Raw genomic sequence first — 23,034 nt, 5'->3', positions numbered from 1 at the left:
GAGGGTAGGAACATTATCATCCTCATTCACAGAGAAACAAAACAAGGTAGTGAGAGATTGAGGGCAGAAATGGAATGAAGCCGTGAACCACACATCCTGAATAAGATCAGTCTTGAAACAATGGTTTGTGTGTAATGAAGCCATCACATCTGCAGCCAACCATTTGCAAGTAATCTTCTCATGTGAGATCTTCTTTGTCCTTCACAACTTTTCTGGGAAATGGAGAGAACCATGGTCATAAGAAGCCAGGTTGTTCAGCCGCTCAGTCATGTCCTACTCTTTGAGGCTCCAGGCTCCTCTGCCTATGGAATTCTCCAGGCAAGGGTATTGAAGTGGGTTGCCATTTCCTTCCCCAAAGAAGCCGGGGATATGCACACATCCTTTCTTTTTTGAAGTCTGTGAGTCTGTTTCTATTTTGTAAACAAGTTCATTTGTATCATATATGTTTTTTTAAATTCCATATGTAAGCAGTATCATATGATACTTGTTTTTCTCTAACTTCACTTTGTTATAATCACTTGATCCATCCACATTGCCCCAAAAGGAATTATTCCATTCTTTATTATGGCTGAATAGTATTCCATTGTATAAAGGTACCAGATCTTCTTTATCCATTCCTCTGTCGATGGACATCTACATTGCTTCCATGTCTTGACTATTGTGAATAGCACTACAGTGAATACTAGGGTGTGTGAATTTTTTGTAGCTGAATCGGTTTGCTGTGCACTTGAAACTAATCCAACATTGTAAATCAACTCTACTCCAGTATGAAATAAAATATTTAAAAATAAATAAATAAAATGTATGAAAGAAAAAAAGAAGCTGAGGTAAAGATAAAGGTTCCCCCAGGGGCTGCAGTCTTCCCTCTGTCCAGGCCTGTGTTGTGCCCTGTTTGGCGATGACTCAGTAGACATTGCCCATTCAGCGTTTTTACCTTCCCTTCTCGAGTGCACTTCACGTCCCTTCCATGGTAGCTTTCCATCCATGCGTCTCCTCCGAGCTCTGCCATCACGCCCAGTTCTCCAGCTCAACCAGGCGATCAGATGGCCTGTGCCCTGGCCGTACCTCCTGCCCCTCCCCAGCCTGCTCATCTGGTTCTTCCTCCTCCTCCGCGACACTGAGACCGAGGATTCACTGACCACTCTCCTTTCCTGAGTCCTTCAGCATCCTTTCTCTGCTGCCTTCTGTATCTGGCAGAGGTGAGTGGTCCATGGTTTCATCTTCTGTTGCCAATATCCTCAGCATTCTTATCCCATGGCCCTTGTCTCAGACTCTCATAGCAAAATTGAATTCCGGGGGTAGGGAGTGGTGGGAAATTCATCAGAAGAGGTCACTGTGGGTGCTGCTGGAGAAAAGCCTAAAATTCTTTGTAGTGATATCTCCATAATGACATTATCTCTGATCTTACTGACGTCTCTGATCTAGACCACCAGACAGACAGACAAGCAAAAACAACAGAAAACCCTGGCAATTCTGAGTTTCCCTGTTTGGTCTCCTTTCTCATCTAAACAGTGGCCACTTCCAGTCTTCTCTGTAACATTTAACCCTCTCAATCCTATGTTTGTCTCTTATTCACAGAGGGTTATCTTGCCTCTAACTTGGCTTTTTTTTTAGCTTCAAAATCATTTTTTTCAGGGAGGTTCTTCCTCATACCTGTCCTTTCCTGGTTTCCTTATCTTTCTGATTGTAACACCACGTGTTTTATTACTTGTTTAAAGTTGCTATTATCTCTAAGTTTAAAGAGGTCTAATGACATGAGTTATCCTCTGTGAGTACATGTTCTAGTAGGTGTCTAATCAATGCTGAAATGGATGAATGAATAGAGGAATGAGTGAAGGAAAAATACACACAGGCCAGCATGTAAGAGCTTTCTTAACCCCTTGCACTGGAGCTCTGAGTCCTCCTTCCACACCAGCTTCTGTCCTCCTTAAAGGAAAAGCTGTCCTCTCCCATCCAAAGCTCTATCTCCCAGTGATGCTTGGGTCCCATTTACCCCCACCGTCTTGGCCACTTTGTTTTATCCTCCTTCTTCTCTGATGCCTTTAACGTTTTACTTCTTATTGTTTCTCCTCAGCAGTTGGAAGTGATCATATCTATCTCTTCTTTAAAATAAAGCCCTTTCCTTGATTGTCCTTCTCCAGCTCTTGTATTATCTCCTCCTGGCTTTGTTTACCTTGCTGCTGCTTCTCCTGGTCATGCTTGGTCCTCACTGCCTGACCTCTGCTGCCACCACTTCCCTGACACTGGGATCTTTGTGGCTCGACTTCCTGTGACAATCGTGGAAATATTGCTGTTCCCCTGGGGCTCACTGGTGAGCCTGGGGTCCAGGGCCTTCTGCACACTGGTGACTCACCTCCCCTGACCCTCCTTCCCTGCCCTGTGGAGACCACAGACACCTCACACTCAGCAAGTGTACACTCATTCCATTCGCTTTCTCCCAAACTGGCTTCTCACACCACGATCGCTCACCCCGAGGACCCAGTCAGAAACCTTGGTGTCATCCCAGTTCCTCTGTCTCTTTTCCCAAATGTCCATCAACCCTGACCCTGTGTCTCCATTCCCATAACCACTTGGCTGGTTCAGGCGACCTTGACCTCTCATCGGGACCACTGTCCCTAACTGCCCTGCTCACCTTTGGCTGAAACTGATCTGATTCACTCCTTGTGCTGCAGCCAGAGAGGGCCTTGGGAATTGAATGTGGATCCTGTCTTGTCACGGGTTAGCACTTCTCATTGGATTTCTCCTTTCAGGATGAAGTCCTGCCTCCTTGATGGGGCTTCCAGGGCCCTAAGTCTTTCACCACCTGACATCTTCTTGTCTCTCATCTGCACCCTCACATCTTTATCACCTCCTCCCCCTGGCGTACTCCCCACATCCCTCGTTCCATTCTGGCCACACTCTGACCTGATTGTGGCTTCCTCCCAGGCCTGCTCCTGCGTCTGGACCTTTGTGGTGCTGATCTTTCTAGCTGGACACCGGTCAGAAGGTCTGTCATAGTTACACGTGCTTGCTGAGTCCTGTAACATGGGGCATCAGAAGAACACAGAATTTGGAACCAGAGACCTGGCTTACCAGTGTATGCCTCCATCTGTCCACCCACCCATCCAACAGATGCTGGGTCAGCTCCCTCCTCCCCTCTTCCAAACACACTTGACCCGGCTGCTTCCTACTTGTCTTCAGGCTGCACCTTAGCCCTCAGCTACTCCAGAGAACCTGAACACACACACACACACACACACACACACACGTGCGTGCATGCACTCTTCTGTCTTTTTAGGAGTTGCGTTGTACCCTGAACTTTGCCCATCACAGCAGCTTCTGTCAGTCAACCAGCCTGAGTTGAATGGCTCTGTTGTGCCAGGCGCCGTGGTGGGTGCTGTCCACACTGCACATTGTGCGTTTCCTGCCATCTGTGTCTGCAGTGGGACCCGTGCTGCCTGAGGGCTGTGACAGGGAGCATCCCACAGCTGTATTGGCCAGTGATGAGCCCTGCTCGTGGATTATGGAAGATTACTAAATAATTTCTGTTGGCTGCTGGCTGGCTGGTGAGAAAGACAGTAAACTGGCAAGCCCCTTCTCTGATTCTACATCCTGTGCTTTTCCAAGTATCCCGGGCTCTCTGTAGCTTCAGGAAGTGTTCCTAAGACAGTCCTCCTGCTTTCCCTTGGGGGGCCCTAGCCGGTCTCAGGGGCCCAGGCCTTTTCATCCCTGCCTCTCTGGTGTCTCCACCTCATTTGTCCCAGTGAGAGTCTCAGCCCTTCATGATCATAGCCCTTTTCTTTGGGAAGGCTCAGAAAGCAATTTGGAGGGCCATACAGTGGGGGGATGTACCAGGACGGAATTATTTGGCTAGAATTTAGCATCCGTGGAGGACAGTGGACTCCAGGTGTTGATAAATAGAGGTCCCTTTCAGCAGAAGCGCAGCAGGCTTTTCCTCCTCTTTTATTGTCATGATTATTATTATTTTTGTGGTTCCCATGGAAACAACTAGAGTGAGAGAACAAAAAAGTCAGGGAGGTTAGAGTGATGAGACGGCCCCCATATGCTTGAGGAGACTGAGAATGTGTGTGCATGTGTGTGGCGTGTGCACACGTCTGTGTGGACTGCACTCACTTTGTTCCCCAGCACACTGCTGGGTTGGGGAAAACGGTGCTGTTTATTCAAGGCGTTTGTTACAATTGGGCTCAACCAGGAGACAACTATCAGCTCTCAGCAATTAGGGAGCCTTGTAATGACAGCTCCCCCATCCGCTTAACAGCGGAGGGAGGCGGGCAGAGATGGAGACATTCAGAACGAGAGCCAGAAATGTCGGAGAAGAAGACGTGGCTCAGAGATGGAGTCACGGATCGGCATCCTGTCCCCTCTTGTGTCCTTTGGTGGGTGTCGGGGGGCAGTGGGGGTTCTCTAGGTGCCTCCTGTGTGGCATCAGTGGGACACAGGGAGAACAGCGGCCCGGCAGCCCCGTCCTGGGTCCTTCATCTGCAGTCTGCTTGCTGCCTTTATGATTCTGTGCCTGACTCAGGGGTTGGAAGAGGAGCCAGCTGAGGAACCCTTGTTCAGTGGCCAAGCTGATCACTAACATCTTGAGTCTCCAGAAGAGGTCACAAGGACCTTTCCAAAGCATCACTCCCCTCGACTGTCCTTCCTGTGGACCTGGAGGGACTGGTAGGGTCACCCCCTCAGTCTCGTTCCTGGCCTTAATGATCAGGAGGCCCTAGGATTTAGGTGGAGTCCCAGCCACAAAAGGCATTGAAACAGACCTGCAATCACTGGACTGAGAGCGATTCATTCAGCTGGCACTGGGGTGGAGCAGATAAAGATGAGAACCAGAGGAGGCCTGCGTGTAAGAGAGCGACCTGCCCACAGTGGGCGGCCCTCCTCTCCAGCCCTGCGCTCCATGTCTGGAGAATCCAGGGCTTCTCATCAAGCCCTCCCTGCACTGGCTGTGGCCAGGTGTCTGCTCCTCACTCATGAGGTTACCTGTGCTACTTCCAGACCTCCCACCGCTGTTATTTCCTCACAGGACGGTCTTGGAGAAAACATGCTAAAAACACATGAAGCTCATCATCCCAGACCCCTATGCTCAGAGCATTGGCACCCCCACCCTGGCCCCAGCAACCGGCACCACTCACCTTTGGACTTGAGAACTAAAATATTGCTACCATGTCAGTTAACAAAGGAGGCTGGAGCCATCAAGCCAATTACAGCTGCCAGAATGGTGAACCCTTGAAGAAACTCAGGATAAGAAACTCAGGATGAGAAAACACAGGATGCTGCTCCCAGATAACTGAGGTGGATATTAAAGGAATAATTTCAGTGAGCCCAGACTCTCGCATCTTCCCATACATAGACAAGTGCTAAATTCCTTAACCTGAGATATTTTGTTGCTGTTATTTAGTAGCTAAGTCATGTCTAACTCTTTTTGCGACTCTGGACTGTAGTCTACCCAGGCTCCTCTGTCCCTGGGATTTCCCAGGCAAGAATACTGGAGTGGGTTGCCATGCCTGAGATATTTGTTTTTCTTTTATTAACAGTCACCTTCTGACATTCCGGCTACCTGGTCTTTTGTTGCAAACTCCTGTATATATCTTGGCCCCCTTACCTCGCCTCTTCAGAACAGTTTTCTCAGCATCGTCTGAGATGCTTTGTCTCGGACTTGGAGTCCTCAGAAAGCCCACTGAGTAAAAACGAACTCTCAGCTTTTAGGCTGTGTATTTTTTTTCAGTCAACACATTGTGCGTGCGTGCTAAGTCGATTCTTTCGTGTCTCAGCCTTTGGGACCCCATGGACTGTAGCCCACCAGGCTCCTCTGTCCATGGGGATTCTCCAGGGAAGAATACTGGAGTGGGTTGCCATATCCTCCGGGGGATCATCCTAATCCAGGGATCGAACCTGCATCTCTTATGTCTCCTGCATTTACAGGTGGGTTCTTGATCATCAGTGCCTCCTGACTGTACCTAAGCTGAAAGACTCTTCCTCTGCATTTGCCAGTGGCATCTCTGGGTTTTCTAGTCACAGCCCCTTCTCCTCCCTAACTAGGAGATCCTCTCTCTGTGCAATGCAGGAAGTGGAAGTCATCTTCTAACCCACCCCACTGCCCTAGCAGCCCCTTGGATTTGCCATAGTGCCTGACGGACTGAGTGCATCCAAGCCTGAGTGACAGGTCCCATCTCATGCATTCCTCCTTCTTCTTCATGGGTTCTTGGCACCCATACCTTTAAGGTTAATTTTTCCCCGCCCTGAATGATATATTTTTTTTCTTTCTGACCAGTGGCCTTTGATAGCAGGGAGCAACTCAGTTGCATATTACCAGAGGAACAGTGTGTGTTGTAATTGGCCAGGGATCGGTCTTGAAATGTCAAGGAAAGATTTATTTCCTCATGCACCCTCTCGAGGTGCTAATTTTGCTATAGGCTGCTGGATAATGGTTCCCACTCACAATGGCCTGAGTTCCTAATCAGAATACCGGGCTGTAATTGGGTTGAAGGGATTTTAAATCATTAAAGTTGCATTTAGAAAGGGGAATAGAAATAGAACCCCAAGATTGAATGACTCACTTAGTATTTAATGAGGGAGTCATGGAATATTACTTATAATATTCTCTTAATGACCTTACAAGCAATGTAACTCCCCCCGCCCTCCAGGGTCTGTTCACGAGGCACTGTTCTACAGCCTCTGATCCAGCACTCTGGAGCAATTAATTACTGACCCATCAAAGAACAATCAGGCCCTGCTCTGCCAGCAGAAGTGCTGATTTCTGTCCCCACCATCTCCTCACTCTGCATCATCCTGCCGTCCCTGTTCTGGGGCTGCCAGGAGAGCACTGGATGTTTCCCAGGCCATAAGTCATCAGGCAGTTTTTGGAAAGCCTGGCTTACCATGAGACCAAGAAGGTGTCAGAGAGTTCCACGTGGTGGGTCTACATGGAGAGGGTGACAGGAGGGGGATCAGGGGCTCTGGGGGTTCACAGACTTCAGGTTTCTGAGAATACTTTCTCTGTGCTTCCAGCTGGACTGGCCTGTGCTGTGTTATCCAATGTCAATCACTGGTATAGTGCTTTAATAGCTGGGTTTCCATGTTATTACTAGCCATCAGAATCAGGGCAACCCTGAATATTTATTGGAAGGACAGATGCTGAAGCTGAAGCTCCAGTACTTTGGTCACCTGATGTGAAGAGCCAACTCATTGGAAAAGACCCTAATGCTGGGAAAGATTGAAGGCAAAAAGAGAAGGGGGCAGCAGAGGGTGAGATGGCTAGAGAGCATCACTGACTCGATGAACATGATTTGAGCAAACTCTGGGAGATAGTGAAGGACAAGGAAGCCTGGTGTACTGCAGTCCATGGGGTCGCAAAGAGTGGGCATGACTGAGAGACTGAACAACAACAATAATTGGAATCAGGAAGCAGGTAGCATAGAGGAAGAAAACAGACTCCAGAGTCCTATAGATCCGGCCCTGCCTCTTAGGAGACCTGCAGCTCTGGGCATGTGACTAAGGGTCTGGCACAGGGCAGGCACTGGACGAGTGGTCACTTCTCTCAATATGATTGTGAGCAGGGCTTGCCCTCCCCCGGCCCCTGCCAAGTAAATCTGTTTCAGGTCGTGTGCAGTTCCAGCACCTATGTTGGCTTTTATCTCTGGGTAGACTTGTAAGCCTCCAGACCCATAAATAGCATCCCTCAGCACTGAGTTGCAGAGGGGCTGCTTGGTGTGTGTTGGTGAATGCAGAAAGGCCTAGACTCCAGAGGGAGCACACGAGTGTTGCACATATGCGGGCCCTGTCATTGTCTCTGGGGACAAAGGCCAGGTAGGACCCCACCTACCTAACCCTAACCCTAACCCTAACCCTACTGGGACACACAGTTTGGAATCGTGATCCTTGCAGAATGAGCTGAGCTGCCCTGGAGTCAGAAGGTCCAGAGTCGGCTGCCTGTGGCCACCGGGTCCGTGTTGGCCAGGCTCTCTGAAATGCCTGTTCTCTGCACAATTGACCCAGTGTCCCTTGGCAGGAACGGCTTCACCTTCTTGAGTCATCCGTGGTGCCACGTGCCCATTCTGACTTAGGCCCTTGGGGAGGGGACTTTTGTCTTTTCTAGGACTAAATAGTAAGTCTGAGCTGATTTCAGCTTCAGTTGTAATTCCTGTTGTCTGACCTGCAGTGGAGACACACTGATGAGCGAGTTGCACTTACACAGCTGCCCACATCGGGTCCATCGGAAAGACTCTGATAAGGGAGTACGGCTTCCTGAACACCAGGGAGAAGGGTGAGGCCATGGGTAACACGGGTGTCTTCTTTAGATGATAGAGTTGTATTGCACTTGGGTGGCTATGCAGAGGACCATCCTCCATAAAAGGGCAGGAAGGGGAGAGAGCTGATATTTGTGGAGTGCCTCCTCTTGGGCAGACAGCAGACTGGTCATTGCATGGAGAGGAACTGCTTGATGATGGCTTTGGGTGGTTTGTTGTTGTTTAGTCACCCAGTTGTGTCTGACTCTTTGTAACCTCATGAACTGTAGCCCGCCAGGCTGCTCTGTCCATGGGATTTCCCAGGCAAGAACACTGGAGTAGGTTGCCATTTCCTTCTCCAGGGGATCTTCCCAACCCAGGGATCAAACCCTCATCTCTTGCATTGCAGGTGGATTCTTTATCACTGAACCACTTGGGTCAGGTCGTACCCAGCTGCACAGACTTGGTGAGTTCCTTCTACCAGTTTTGCTTTTGCCCAATGGATGCAAATTGTGGCAAATGTTTTGTTATAATATTTGTTATCATTAACATCCATTGAGCTTACCAGAAGGAAATGCACTATGATTCAGAAAGTTAAAACAACTGGGATGTTCTCTAATTGTGAGGTGTTGACTGATTTTAGCTTAGTCCTTGTGAAAGCATCAGTGGTTAGAGGGATGGTTTACCAAAAGTAAAAGTGATCACGCGCACATCTTACAAATCAAAGCCAAAACAGTGTGACATTGTGTGTGAAAGAACACACTCTCCTTTGTTCAGTTAGCCCCTTCCACCCCAAACTGTGACATTTATGATAAATCTAATAATGTCTTACATGCAAAAAATTGTAAAGAGTCCTACAGAGGCTCCTTTGTGCAAAGATTCTTGGTCATTGCCACCATCTCTATTAAGTCATCAGTTCAGAAACTTCCAGTGTCTGTGCTTATCCTTGAAGAGGGCCACCTCTGTGCATTCTGAGCCAGATGGTTAGAGTATTTCTTTGTGGGCTGCGTTTGTCACCAGATGCTGGAATGATGGGGACAGAGCCTCCAGACCACACGCCCCAGCTACCAGCAGACCACTCTTTCTGACCCTAATGCCATTGCTTTCTTTTGGATTTTTGATCTTCCATTTTTGTTTCAGTCAAGGCTGGCTACCAGACCAGAGGGCCCCTTCTAAGAGTAGAAAAACCTGCCTTCATGGGTAAACATGGCCCCCCAAGTACAAGGTAAACCTACGGCATCTTTGTGCAAATTAGATCAGGAGGTACGGCCCCGATCCAGGCGTGTTGCTGGTTTCTAGCCCCCTGGAAACCCTTGGCCTGGCTCCCTTGTGCAGTGAGCAACCATGCAGCGTGTACAGGGCTGCCCTGCTGTCCTAAAACCTGACTGTTGTGATCATGGCCAGAGTAGCGTCCGAGAGATCTGCTCCGTATTTAGGTGAACTTGATGATGTTCAGTCGGGAATTATAGTTTTATCTTCTGTATAGAAGCAGCAAATTCCCTGAAGCTGGTCAGGCACCCTAGCTGTTTACCGCCTGCAGAAGCTGCTGCTTATCTCCACGGAACAACCTGCCTTTCAGAGATCATGTCTTAATTAACTCCGGGCTGTTGAAACTGAAATCGTAGTAATGTCGTGAGATCACATTGTCAGTGAAAGACAAAGGGGCAGGAACTCTGCTGACAGGGAGTGGTGCTGGGCACTCTTTCCTGAGCTGGGCGCTGGCTGCGGGCTACTCAGTGGCGTCTGGCTGGGATTCAGAACAACATTTTATTGCACTTGGAAGGAATCTTAATGCTCTTTTAATCCTGTAACTTGGAAATATCTTTAAAAGTTTTATACCATATAACTTATTCTTACGGTACTCAGGATGCTCTGATAATTTCTGTTCTGTCCTATTTAATTCATTTACAAAATCAATGGTCAAAAATCATCCAATTGATTCACGGCCTGCTACTGATTCACAACATGAAGACTGAAGAACAGTGATGTAGTTCAGTTCCTAAATGTTAGCTTTAAGGACTGAGAGCCAAAGAGACGAAGGAACTTATCCTGGATGGTTGTTAGTATCAGAGCTTGTTCTTACACTCTTCCCAGTGGCTCTGTGCCTGCTGTTACTGGACCCGTCCCTGGGGAGCCTGTTCCCTTCAGTACAACATTAGCTGAGCACTCCTGTGGTGTGTCCTTGGGGAGACAGTGCTTTCTGGTGTACAAAGTGTTGGCGACAAGCACTGGTCCTTGGCACACTTGTTCCCAAACTGGGCAGTGGGATCACAGATGCCAACACCTGACCTTGTCCTGTACCTTCACCCACATGCACTTGATCCAGTGTGTACTCACCTCCCCTGGAGCTGCTCCTGAAATGGTGAATAGTCAGGCACTCTTGTGGGGACTGAACTTTTAGTTTTTAAAAGAGAAAATACTTGGGACATCTTGGCAGATGTGTCTTGCTCTCCAGGCCTGGGTTTACATATTTTTCATGCCCTGAAGGGAGTTTTCCATTGAAAATCTTCTTGTTGATTACTGTGCCCATCAGCTTCCTCCCTGTGGGCCCTCGCAGCAATCCACGGACCAAAACAACTTGCAGTGAGTCCCCTCCACTCTGAGAGCATGTTCGTAAGACCAAAAAGGTTAGCCTAGGTACCCACCTATTAGATGCGTGCAAGTCGCTTCAGTCATGTCCAGCTGTTTGCAACCCCGTGGACTATAGCCCACCAGGCTCCTCTGTCCATGGGATTCTCCAGGCAAGAATACTGGAGTGGGTTGTTATGCCCTCCTCCAGGGGATCTTCCTGACCCAGGGATCGAACCCACATCTCCTGCAGCTCCTGCATTGCAGGCAGATTCTTTACTGCTGAGCCATTTTGGAAGCCCACCCAAATAACACAATTGGCTACATAGTACTATACTGTAATAGGTTTATAATACTTTTCAGACAAATACATGAGCAAACAAACAAATGCAGAGAGTAAAGAAAACATTTTTAACTCGGCAGTGCAGTACCCTGGAAAGCACACCAGTTCAGTACAACAGCAGGACCACAGAAGCCGACATCGAGTGAACAGACAAGAAGAGTTACTGATGAAAGAGGGAGAGGAAGTGGGGGGATGGTAGGGCTGAAGGATCACCAGCAACAGGGCCCTGGATCTGCAGCAACCAGGATCAGCAGCAACAGAGAGGGAGGGCAAGATGCAGTTTCACTCGCGCCTGACTTTGATGGAACGCACATTCCATCTTTGAAAGTTCACAGCTTGAAGGTTTGTATGTAGGGGACCTCCTGCAGCCCCTTCCCAGAACATAGATGGGCAGGTCCCTGGGTCCTGTTTTCAGAGAGTTGACTCCTTACCTGTGGCCTCATGTCCTCCGGCCCTGGCATGTGGGCACACACTTCTCTGAGTAGCCGCCTTTGGAAAAAGCACCACTTTATCCAGCAGACTGTCAGCAACCCTGCCACCTTGGGATGGCTCTGTTCTCTTCTTGCTGGGGGAGCCCCCCTGCCTTTCTTGACTCGGGCGGCTCACCACCAGCCCCGCCCCCTCACAGACACAGATGCTGAGCCGTGTTTAGGCGTGTTTACACATATGAGGTGGGCTATCAGCTGTAGTTTAACGAATGGTACCGCTGTCAGAATTTTACAAAATGAAATCTCATCAGATGCTGGAGAAAGATTCTGCATAGAAACTAACAGAGGAAATTTGACAGCCTTTCAATCCAGTTATCAAAGCGTTTGCGGTTCAAAGCCAGTGAAACAATAATGGAGTCGTAGCGCTGAGTGCTCATTTGTATCTGAGTGTTTCAATAAATAAAATGGTGGGGGAACATGAAAGCAGACCTGTTGTCTCCAGTCCACTAAATTTAATATCCCGAGTATTGACTGACAGCTTTTTATCACCATAATTAGTATGGATTGTTCCTGAGGCCATTGATCAATCTTCCCTACCTCTGTGGACTTGAGTTGCTGTTTTCTTCCTCTCTTGCCCTCCCCACCTTTTATTTTAATATTGATCCTGCCAGTTGCAATCTGCCACAGGGAGGCTGCTCACTTAGACAAAGGAAACCTGTGGGTGAGGAGGGAGGCTGAGCAGCTGCCAGCCCTTCCTCGCTGGTCCCCAGCTTTGATGTCACGCTGCCTCATCCTCCACGAGCTCCTGGCCTGGTCCCAGGTCCCAGGGACCTCCACGATCTCTGATGTAACTACACGCACACACTATCTCTCCCGTGGGTGGGGGCCATGTGAAGACCAGCCACAGAGCTGGTGGTCAGTGGATACTCGTTGCACGACTGTTCCTTCTTTAGTGTCACCAAGGCAGAGGAACCAGATATCAAATTGCCAACATCCGCTGGATCATTGAAAAATCCAGAGAGTTCCGGAAAAACATCTATTTCTGCTTTATTGACTATGCCAAAGCCTTTGACTGTGTGGACCACAATAAACTGTGGAAAATTCTGAAAGAGATGGGAATACTGGACAACCTGACCTGCATCTTGAGAAACCTATATGCAGGTCAGGAAGCAACAGTTAGAACTGGACATGGAAGAACAGACTGGTTCCAAATAGGGAAAGGAGTATGTCAAGGCTGTATATTGTCACCCTGCTTATTTAACTTCTATGCAGAGTACATCATGAGAAATGCTGGGCGGGAAGAAGCACAAGCTGGAATCAAGATTGCCGGGAGAAATATCAATAACCTCAGATATGCAGATGACACCACCCTTATGGCAGAAAGTGAAGAGGAACTAAAAAGCCTCTTGATGAAAGTGAAAGAAGAGAATGAAAAAGTTGGGTTAAAGCTCAACATTCAGAAAACGAAGATCATGGCATCTGGCCCCATCACTTCATGGCAAATAGATGGGGAAACAGTGGAAACAGTATCAGACTTTATTTTTTGGGGCTCCAAAATCACTGCAGATGGTGACTGCAGCCATGAAATTAAAAGACACTCCTTGGAAGGAAAGTTATGACCAACCTAGATAGCATATTGAAAGCAGAGACATTACTTTGCCAACAAAGGTCTGTTTAGTCAAGGCTGTGGTTTTTCCTGTGGGCATGTATGGATGTGAGAGTGGGACTGTGAAGAAAGCTGAGCCCTGAAGAATTGATGCTTTTGAACTGTGGTGTTGGATAAGACCCTTGAGAGTCCCTTGGACTTCAAGGAGATCCAACCAGTCCATTCTAAAGGAGATCGGTCCTGGGTGTTTGGAAGGAATGATGCTAAAGCTGAAACTCCAATACTTTGGCCACCTCATGCGAAGAGTTGACTCATTGGAAAAGACTCTGATGCTGGAAGGGATTGGGGGCAGGAGGAAAAGGGGACGACAGAGGATGAGATGGCTGGATGGCATCACTGACTCGATGGACGTGAGTTTGAGTGAACTCTGGGAGTTGGTGATGGACAGGGAGGACTGGCCTGCTGTGATTCATGGGGTCACAAAGAGTCGGACACGACTGAGCGACTGAACTGAACTGAACTGAACTGAAGCTAAATAAAGAAGACTGGCTAGACTGATGAACTCAGCTGTGTGTGTGTGTGTGTGTGTGTGTGTGTGTGTGTGTGTGTGTGTATGGATGTTATCTGTGCCTACAATACAGACTAGAAACCTAGGAACACAGGACCTACCTTCTTTTTCACCAAGGTTTTCCAGTTTCAGGTTCTGGTTCTTTCATTCCATCCTCCCTCCCTCCGTCTCTCTCTCTCTCTCTGTGTCACATCATCTCATCTCAGTGATGCCGTTGATTCCTCACTGGCCCTTCACCTGTGATCGTTTACCGTGTCACCTCCTATCTCCTTCCCTGTCTTGGCCATCCTCAACCTTCTATCCTTAAATCCTCTATACGGACCATAAAAATGTTACTCGCTCAGTTGTGTTCAACTCTTTGTGACCCCATGTAGCCCACCAGCCTCCTCTGTTCATGGGATTCTCCAAGCAAGAACACTGGCATGGGTAAGCCATTCCCTTCCCCAGAGGATCTTCCTGACCCAGGCATTGAACCCAGGTCTCCTGCATTGCAGGCAGATTCTTTACCAGCTGAGGCACCGAGGTACACTGAGAAGCCCATACAGACCACAGGTAGATTTACATAAAATACACATTCTTATTATGCCCCATGTGCATTTCTTGTCCAAGCTCCTGGCTATAGCACAGAAGGTTCTGTAACCTGATCCCTGCCTGCCCCTCAGCCAGCCTGCCCTCTAGGTCCTTAACCTCCAGAAAAACTCCCTGTAGCTCCTCTTCTCACCACCTGTCTCACACTGGTCTTTGCTCACAATCTTGATTTTACCTGGTACAGCTTTTCTGCCTCTTCCCTTGACTGCTCTTTCTCCTCCCTGAGGACCCTGCTTAGAGGGCATCGTTCTGGAACCAGTCTTTTAGCCCCAGGAGTCCCCTATGAATGCCTGTCCTCTGAGATTTTTGAGGAGTACGCATGGGTTTTCTTTCCACGTGTCTGTGTCTCATAGGAGAAAGTGAACCCCTTGGGGACAAGGGTGTGTATGTTTTTGTTCTAACCCCAGTCATGTGGGACAAGACACCTGACACCTTGATAGTGTTTTTATCCTGGAAATAAGAGTCCCCGAGAAGAGAACCAGCAGTCTCCAGGAGCAGGGGCCTGCTTCATGTCCAACAGGATGTGTTCGTCCTGCCTGTAAGGTGCTGTGCTGCAGAACTGTGCCCGGAGTGATAGCCCGGGAGGGTCTCACTTGTGAGGCTGGGGAGAAGGGCTGGGGATGCATGCCTTGTGCATGTGAGGAGTAGCTGGGTATCTTTCTCTGACTGCAAGGAATCCAGGGCTGGCACACAGCTGAGGTTACACAGTGTGAGAGAGTTTAGCAACCTGCATATTGAAAGGATGTCTCTTGCCCATCTTCCCGGTGGAATTTCTCTTGCCCCACCTTGTAGCGAAGATGACGCCATCAGCACCAGTTTTCCGGAGGGCGTTTACTGAGGGGTGCAAGACTTGGGCATTTCTCTCGGTGCCCGCGGAGCCCTTATGGGCTGCCCTGGCATCCCTTGTGCCATCTTGGAGACAAACCTCCCCCAGCCCCCACCCCACGCACATGTGGAGCTGCCTTCCTGGCATCCTCAACAAGACGCCTCCACCACCTTGCAGGTGCACCCAGGCTTCACATGCCTTGTGTCTGGGCCTTCAACTGTGTGCAGCTGTCCTTCCTGACTTAGCACAACAGAGCCCAATGGGAGGACAAAGGCCACACCCTCCATGGGCCCCCAGGGAGCCTGGGTGTCTGCAGTGCAGAAAACAAGCAGTGCCAGGGCCGGCCTGCATGGCAGCCCCCCGTGCCAACTGCAGACACTCGTGCAGGAGTTCCTGGAGGTGACCTCCAGACGCATGCAAACACGGGGCACCTCCTGCTCAGCTGCCCTGCTCTGTCCAGCTTCTGCAAGACAGATTTGACAGACTGATGCCAGTTGGCACATCTCTGGGGCCAGATTGGAATCAGCCCCTTCAACTGTCCACAGGGCTACTGTCCATGACGGTCCACGTGGCTTCAAGGAGAACACACAGAAGGAGCGTGATTGTCAGTTAGGTCGCTGGTCCTGTTTGCTTCTGGGCTGGCGTTTCTCAGTTCGGGCGCACTGTGGCTGCAAAGATCAGACCTCGCGATGCAGCTTCCAGTGCGGGGGCTGTGACGACCGTGAAACTGCCCTTCCTGCCCGTGCAGTTGGTCTGCTTGGTTTACTCTAAAGCAGAACCACTACAGGAGGTTCCGCGTGTGCTGTTAACGTTCTTCCTCATTCACTTCTGTGTGGCCAGAACTAAAGAAGGCCCCCGCTGTCTCCACATAAGACTCCGGTGGCTTCAGCCTGTGTGTCCTTTAACCTTTAAACCCGAAGGAAGGTCAGGGCTTGGAGGTCTCCCTCTGGCTCTTGACTGTACCAGAGACTGGCTGTGAGCTTGGGCAGGATGCTCAATTTTCCTGAAATTTTATGCCCTCACCTGTAACATTCTTTCTGGATTGATGTGAGGCTTAAACAAGGTGCCATGTATGCAGCAGCCCAGCACAGAGCCTGGGACACAGCAGGGGGTCAATAAATGCCATCCCCCTCCCTTCTCTTTGGATGGACTTTCCACAGAAGGAATCGCATGCCTTCTGCACGTTTTCCTTGAAGCTGCATGGACCCTGGAGGCCTGATTCCAATCTGGCCATGGAGATGTGCCTTGGGACTTAAATAGCTTATTCATAGTACAGTCCCATTGCATGTTGTGTATGTAATGACACACGCACGTGGATGTTGTTGATAACTGTGTGTGTGTGTGAGGATGTGCACCAAGATGTTAATAGTGAACATGCCTCAGTGAGGAGAATATGGGAAATCTCCTACTTCCCTTCTGTCTCCTTCCCGCCTTCCCTCCCTTTCACCCTCTACCCTCTCTCTCTCCCTCCTTCTTTCTTTCCTTCCTTCCTGTTCAACTGTTTCCCCTATAATTAACACTTTATAAAGTCATAAAATCTATATTAAAAAAAAATCTTGAAAGTTCACCCAAGGCTTTAGCAGTGGAAGGACTGTGACTTGGGACCAGAGGTCTGAGCAGAGCTGAAGATGTGATTTCTTGAAGCTGCACCCTGTTTAGTGAGAATGAATGGCAACTTGGAACACGGAAAGTCCCTAGGGAATGGGATGCTGTAAGTTCCAAATAAATAAATGCATGTCTTATTAATTTAATATGCACTGTTAGACCAGGACCCTATTTGTATTAGTGTGAGAGAGAGGGGGTATTAAAAAATCATCTTTTAGGAGAGGAACTTGAGAAATCAAAGGATAGGGGAAAGGAGCAGGGTGCCAGGCAGGGGCGGCATGAAGAGGGAAAGAGCCAGGACAGGGGAGGATGTGGTGAAGAAAGACGAGGAAGAGGAGTGGGAAGAGAGAGAGGGAGGGAGAGAGAGATGCAGAGACAGAGAGAAACAGAGAGAGAGGGAGGGAAAGAGGGAAGGAGGAAAGAAGGAAGGAAGGGATGGAGGAAGGAAGGAAGGAAGAGCGAGCCAAGGCCCCCAGCAGAGAAGCTTTCATCCCAAGGTCCCAGGGTCAGCATAGAGCGAGGGTCCTGTACAGCCTGGCCACATGGCTAATTACCCTTAATGATCATGAGTTGACTCCTCCAGGCCCCCAGGCCAGGGCTTCGGGTGTTTTTCTCTGCTTGGCTGCCTGACACCGCAGGTTTTTGTCATCACAGTCTTGATGGGCTGGCTTCCAAGTGCTGAGCTGATGGCTTCATGTGGGGTGACACCGGCTGTGGGCCCGCCTCCACCCTGCCATCTTTTGCTCCTGAACCTAAAGATTTCCTTGAGACCCGGGAAAAGCATCTGTTCTAGGTATCCATGCGCTAGGAACAGGGGACCTTGTGACCAGCTACCCTGACTACACAGTCCTTGTTGTAAACCCTTTGGACAAGGGCATGTGGAAGTGCATCTATTCCCGGGGGTCTGGGTGCACGTGCTTGGTATTTGCTGGGGTGGGTGTTGGTCTGGAATAAGTCAGTGAAATCGTGAGTTTCGGTGACGTGCCTGCTCCCTGAGGCTGAGACAATTGCTGTTAGCCCACCTAACGTGGCTTGACCTATATTTTACTTGAAAGCCTTCAGCTAATAATGAGTTTGAATGTTGAGTTATAAATAAACATGCTCCTATTCCAGAAGTGAAAGGGGGAGCTACCCAGCAGTCACCCCCTCTCTTCCCTCCTCCCCTTTGGCCTCTGCCTTCTGTTGGCTGTTTCAGCTGAGCTTTGTGAAGGGGATTGTGATCAGGGAATCATTTCTTCTAAGGGGACCGTTCAGAAGGCACGAGGCAGCCAGGCACTATCTGGGCAAGTGGCAGGGTCCTTGGTGCTCGGGAGATTTGAACCATCTGGATAAAAAGGGTCAAACTCTCCACTGGCAGCAGCTTCACTGCTCCATGTGGGGAAGCCACGTGACCACGCCACAGGCACTGCCGAGAGCAAGAGATTAGTAAACAGAAGCCCACAGCAGCAGGCGTCCGGGCTGGCCCGCCTCCGGTCACTTGGCATTTGTGTGATCCCACCCGCTCTGAATGTTAAGGAAATCAACGCTGAATATTCATTGGAAGGACTGATGTTTCCAAACTCCAATACTTTGGCCACCTGATGTGAAGAGCCGACTCACTGGGAAAAAACCCTGATGCTGGGAGTGATTGAAGGCAGGAGGAGAAGGGGACAGCAGAGGATGAGATGGTTGGATCGCACCACTGACTCGATGGACATGAGTTTGAGCAAACTCCGGGAGATGGTGAAGGACAGGGAAACCTGGCATGCTGCAGTCCATGGGGGTCGCAAAGAGCTGGACACAACTTATTGACTGAACAACACCACCTGCTCTGGGGTCCCATCTGTCTGTGCCCACAGCCTGCCTCTGTGCTGTCTTCAGAGCTGAAGCAGACTCATTTCTGTCTGACTTTGTTTAAGATGTTGACAATCCAGTGCCAAATGGATCCTGATGATGAATCTCAGGCATCCATCGCAGCATCCTTTTCCACACGCACCCCTGGCACCTCTGACAATCTGGCTGCTCCTCACTCTTCGCTGAGAGGAGCCGGAAGATGTGGTGTGGTTCAGCGCGATGCTGAACTCTCAGGTGGTGATCATGAAGGTTCATCCGACATTCACAACAAGGTTAGGGCACACGGGCCTGGGTTATTTTAGGGCAGTCATTGTGCTGATTTTCTGAGTAATGGAAATCTTTTATGAAAAAACAAAATCAGGTGCAACTCCCAAATGTATCACTTATTCATTCAACAGATATTTATTTGTCAGGCGCTGTGCCGGTCCCTGTGGCTAAAATAGAGACCCATTCTCATGCAGGCTGCCTCCTAGAAAAGGAAGAATGCACAGGCCTTGTGAGTGTAGACATGCCCCCTCCACTGTCCCCACCTGCTGTCCTCCTTGTGATGTCCAGTGGCATGTCCGGAGGCAACTTCACATGACCCAACACTGGTTTTTCCCAGTGCCGTGTAACACCTGGAGCCTTGCCTGTCCTCTGTCGTGTGTGATGTACAGAATGGTAGATTGAATAAAGATCTATGTTTTTTCAACATGAATTAAAGACAGCTTCCTATACAGCAATCCCATGGCACATTCTCAGTGTTCCTAATTTCCTTAGTTTCCAGGCATATCACACCACCCCCTTGTTCTCTTTGTCCACTTTCACTGGACACTGGTTGGCTCCACACTATCTTGGATGTTGCCTTTGCTTAGGATTCTAACTCTGTGTCTTTCATACACTCCAGATCTCTTCTCACAATCTACATCTCCATGAAGCTCCAGACTTGCAGGAATGACATGATGGACAGTCCCACCTGAACTGATTATCATAATGCTTACTATACATCCAAGGGGTGATTCCAACTGGCCATTGTGTGCACGGGTCTAAAACAGGACTACCTACACACTGCTATATACAAAATAAATAACTAATGAGGACCTATTATATAGCACAGGGAACTCCACTCAGTACTCCGTAATGACTTATGTGGGAAAAGAATGTAAAAGAGTGGGTGTATGTGTGTATAACTGTTTCACTTTGCTGTACACCTGAAAATAACACATCATTGTAAATCAAGTATACTCCAATGTTTTTTTTTTTAGTGTGAAAAAAAGCAGAGCTGTTGTTTTTCCCCCTCAAACCCTGTTAGTCAAGCCCATTCTGTTTCAGTAAAGAATGCTGCCTTCCAGCCTATGGCTCAGAACACAAGGTCAGGCTTGACTCCTTTTCCATTGTTGTCTCAGCCCTGCCACCTCCCCTGTCTCTGTTGCCTCCACAACTTTTGTTGACTACTTGCACAAGGTGTGGATCCAGGGAATCCGAAGCGGGGACGGCGTCGGCAAAAATCAGGAAACAACTGCTTAATTAAACGTTTATTACGGATATAAAGAGTGGTGAGATAAGGATAGCTCAGCGAAGAAATTCAGTGAAGAAAAGAGGCTGAATAAAATTCCAAAGCAGGGAATTTACGTCACCTACGAAGGCCGCAGGCATCCTCCCGTTCTCCCGAAGGAGAGGAGACACTAAGGCCTTCCCGGTCAGATCTTAGAACCCCAGGCAAAATTAGTAGGCTTGACGAGCTTCCCTGCCTCAGAGGAAAAGTTCAGCTAGAAGGTAAAAGAACGACATGGGGAGACCAAATTTCGGTGAACAAAAAAAGGGCATACTTTATTTTCCAAAGTAGTTTTATACCTTAAGTTGTGCATAGAGGATAATGGGGGAAGGGGTAGAGTCATGCAAAGACAGCAGTTCCTGATCCTTATCGAAGCCAGGCTTTCAAACTTATCATATGCAAAAGTTTAGGTGATTTGCATCATATTCTGGCCAGGAGGCCTGTTAACATTTTAAGAAACTTATTTTTCTCTAAAGGTGATTATTCTAAAGTCAGGCGCCAGCCTCCAAAAAGCATTGGATAAAGTTGCATTCCTATAGGGCAAACGGTGAGGTGGGCTCAATCAAGAAAAGAATTAACTCAAGGGTCCAAGGTTACAAACATTGAGGCTACTACTTACATTTCTGTACACCCATTATATCAATCAATACACTGCCAAGGACACAGTAGGTAAGGGATATGGAGACTTAGCAGCAAACGTTGGCCCAACAAGTGAAAAACCCTTCACCAATACAATTTCTAATCAATCTTTTAACTACTCAAAGGAATCTGTGTTTAGATAGTTTAGAACATCTCCTGCCTCTCACATGTTGCCGGAAAAAACCTATTCAGGCAGGCTAGAGGACTTCCAAAGGAGTTTTTAGGTTGAAACACTGTCACACCCAGGAATTATTAACTGGAGCTGTAAGCTAACTTTTTTCAGAGAGAGGTAGTGGGGGACAGCCCCCCGTAAAGTCAGAGGTGTAGGTGAAAGCACAAAGCAGAAAGTAGGTAGACTCTGGTTTTGGGGGTAGATGCTTGAGAATTTCCAGGGGGACTCCTGAGGCTCAATCCCGCCTTTGCGTATGCCGAGCCTCCTTCCTCATGACCTTTGCCACGGGCGGAGTGCCTCACGCTGGCCCCCGGCAGTGATAGAATTCTAGTTGAGCTATTCCAGATCCTCACTCAATATGCAATATGCCGGCTCCCGGCACCTAATCTGTCCTTTGATCTTTATTTCCAAGATCTCTAGTTAAAGCCACTGTCAGGAAACATGGTGGGAACCACACAAGCTTCCACACTGGGCTTCCTGCCTCCTTGATCTTCCTTTACACTTGGTTCTCCACGCAGAAGTTGAAGGCATCTTTTATCACATAAATCACATCATATAACTTCTCTGCCTAGAACCCTTCAGGCCAAACTCTGCATATTCAAAGCCCAGGCTCCTCACCAGGTGTCTAGACCTGCAAGCTCTGGCCCCTGCCTTCCCCTCACCCAGGCTCACAGCACCCCCCAGGGGCCCTGGGACCAGCTGCAGTGGTATCTCCCCTCTGCTCCAGGATGGCACCTGATCCCCACTTTCTCAGCACCTTGGCAGGATTCTTCCCTCTGCTCTCCCCACACCTGTACTCTGTTGGCTGATGCTCACAATGTGGCTTTCAGGACAAAGGTTCCCCCTGAAAGTGGACTTCAGTCAAGACACAACCCCACCTTCTGCTCCTCTCATCTCTCTCTCCCTAGCTCATTGCCTGGGCAGTCTAGAGCACTCACCAGTCTCAAATAATCTTGTTCAGTATATCTCTTCCATGCCATAGAAAAGGAGGGGTTTTGTCTTTGGTGTGGACACCCCAGTGTATCCAGCTATGGCTGACTGGCCTCGGCACCCCACAGACACTTGCTGACTCAGCGGATGAATGGCTGAGCAAATGAATCATGAACTCCTCACCCCGTAATTTTGGTCTTCCTATCTCTAGCCAACTTGAGAAATACTATCTTCCTCAAAGTTTCTATGAGCCGTATCTCTACCAAAGACAGTGCCCTCACCAAGGGGCTGGTTGTCAGCCTCAGGTGAACTTCAGTTGTGTGGACGGCCAGCACAGGGTAGATTCACGTTGCCTGGTGGCAAGGGGCTTAGCATCTTCTCCATGTTTGAGAAGTGACTTCAATGCAAATGTTTTTGATCATAATCGTGCTTAGTGGAAATGTTGTCGCAAGAAGTCATTTAAGGAAATAGGAATTTTTAAAACTTGAATTTTACGTGAAAACATACTGCTATTTCTGGATGTGGTTTCAGGATTTAAATGAGCAGACAGAGTTTTTTCTTGAACTTCTGTATTCATATAGACTATACTTATATGTCCTCTTCCTGAATCCTCACTTGGTGTCAACAAGAGAACATACAGCAGGAAGTCTCTAAAAGTTCCTCTCTCTCTATATATATATATATACACACACACATACATATATATATATGTGTGTGTGTGTGTCAGTGTATGTACACACACTGACACACACACACATATCTATTATCTATCTTCCTATCTATCTACCCATCTGTCTATCTATTTTTTTAAAGTTTTTGGTCTCTTGATTTTCTTTGTCTTTTCTATCTCTTTTTGTTGGGAAAAACTGGAGTTAAAAAACTTCAAACCTAAGCTTCTTATGAGCAAGATTAGTGAACAGAAGGAATGTATTACATTGAGCTGCTTTTTAATTGAAATATAGTTGATTTACAATGTTGTATAAGTTTCTGCAGTATAGTAAAGTGATTCAGTTATACATATGTATACGTTCTTTTCTAAAATATTTTTTCCATTCTGGTTTATCATAGAATATTGAATATAGTTCCCTGTGCTATACGGTAGGAACTTACTGTTAATCCATTCTATATATAATAGCTTACATCTGCTAACCCCATCCTCTTTCTCCATC

General features: G+C 48.3%; 1 protein-coding gene across 5 annotated transcripts in view; it reads left to right on the top strand.

Moving 5' to 3' along the window:
- NTM (neurotrimin) overlaps nt 1-23,034 on the top strand; it is a 953,690-nt gene that overhangs the window by 718,550 nt on the left and 212,106 nt on the right. The gene's annotated exons all lie outside the window — the stretch shown is intronic.

The sequence above is a fragment of the Bubalus bubalis genome, chromosome 5 (genome assembly GCF_019923935.1).
Source record: "Bubalus bubalis isolate 160015118507 breed Murrah chromosome 5, NDDB_SH_1, whole genome shotgun sequence".
NCBI classification, from domain to species: Eukaryota; Metazoa; Chordata; class Mammalia; order Artiodactyla; family Bovidae; genus Bubalus; species Bubalus bubalis.
Note: the sequence above shows the minus strand (reverse complement) of the source record. Positions and strands in the feature narration are given on the sequence as shown.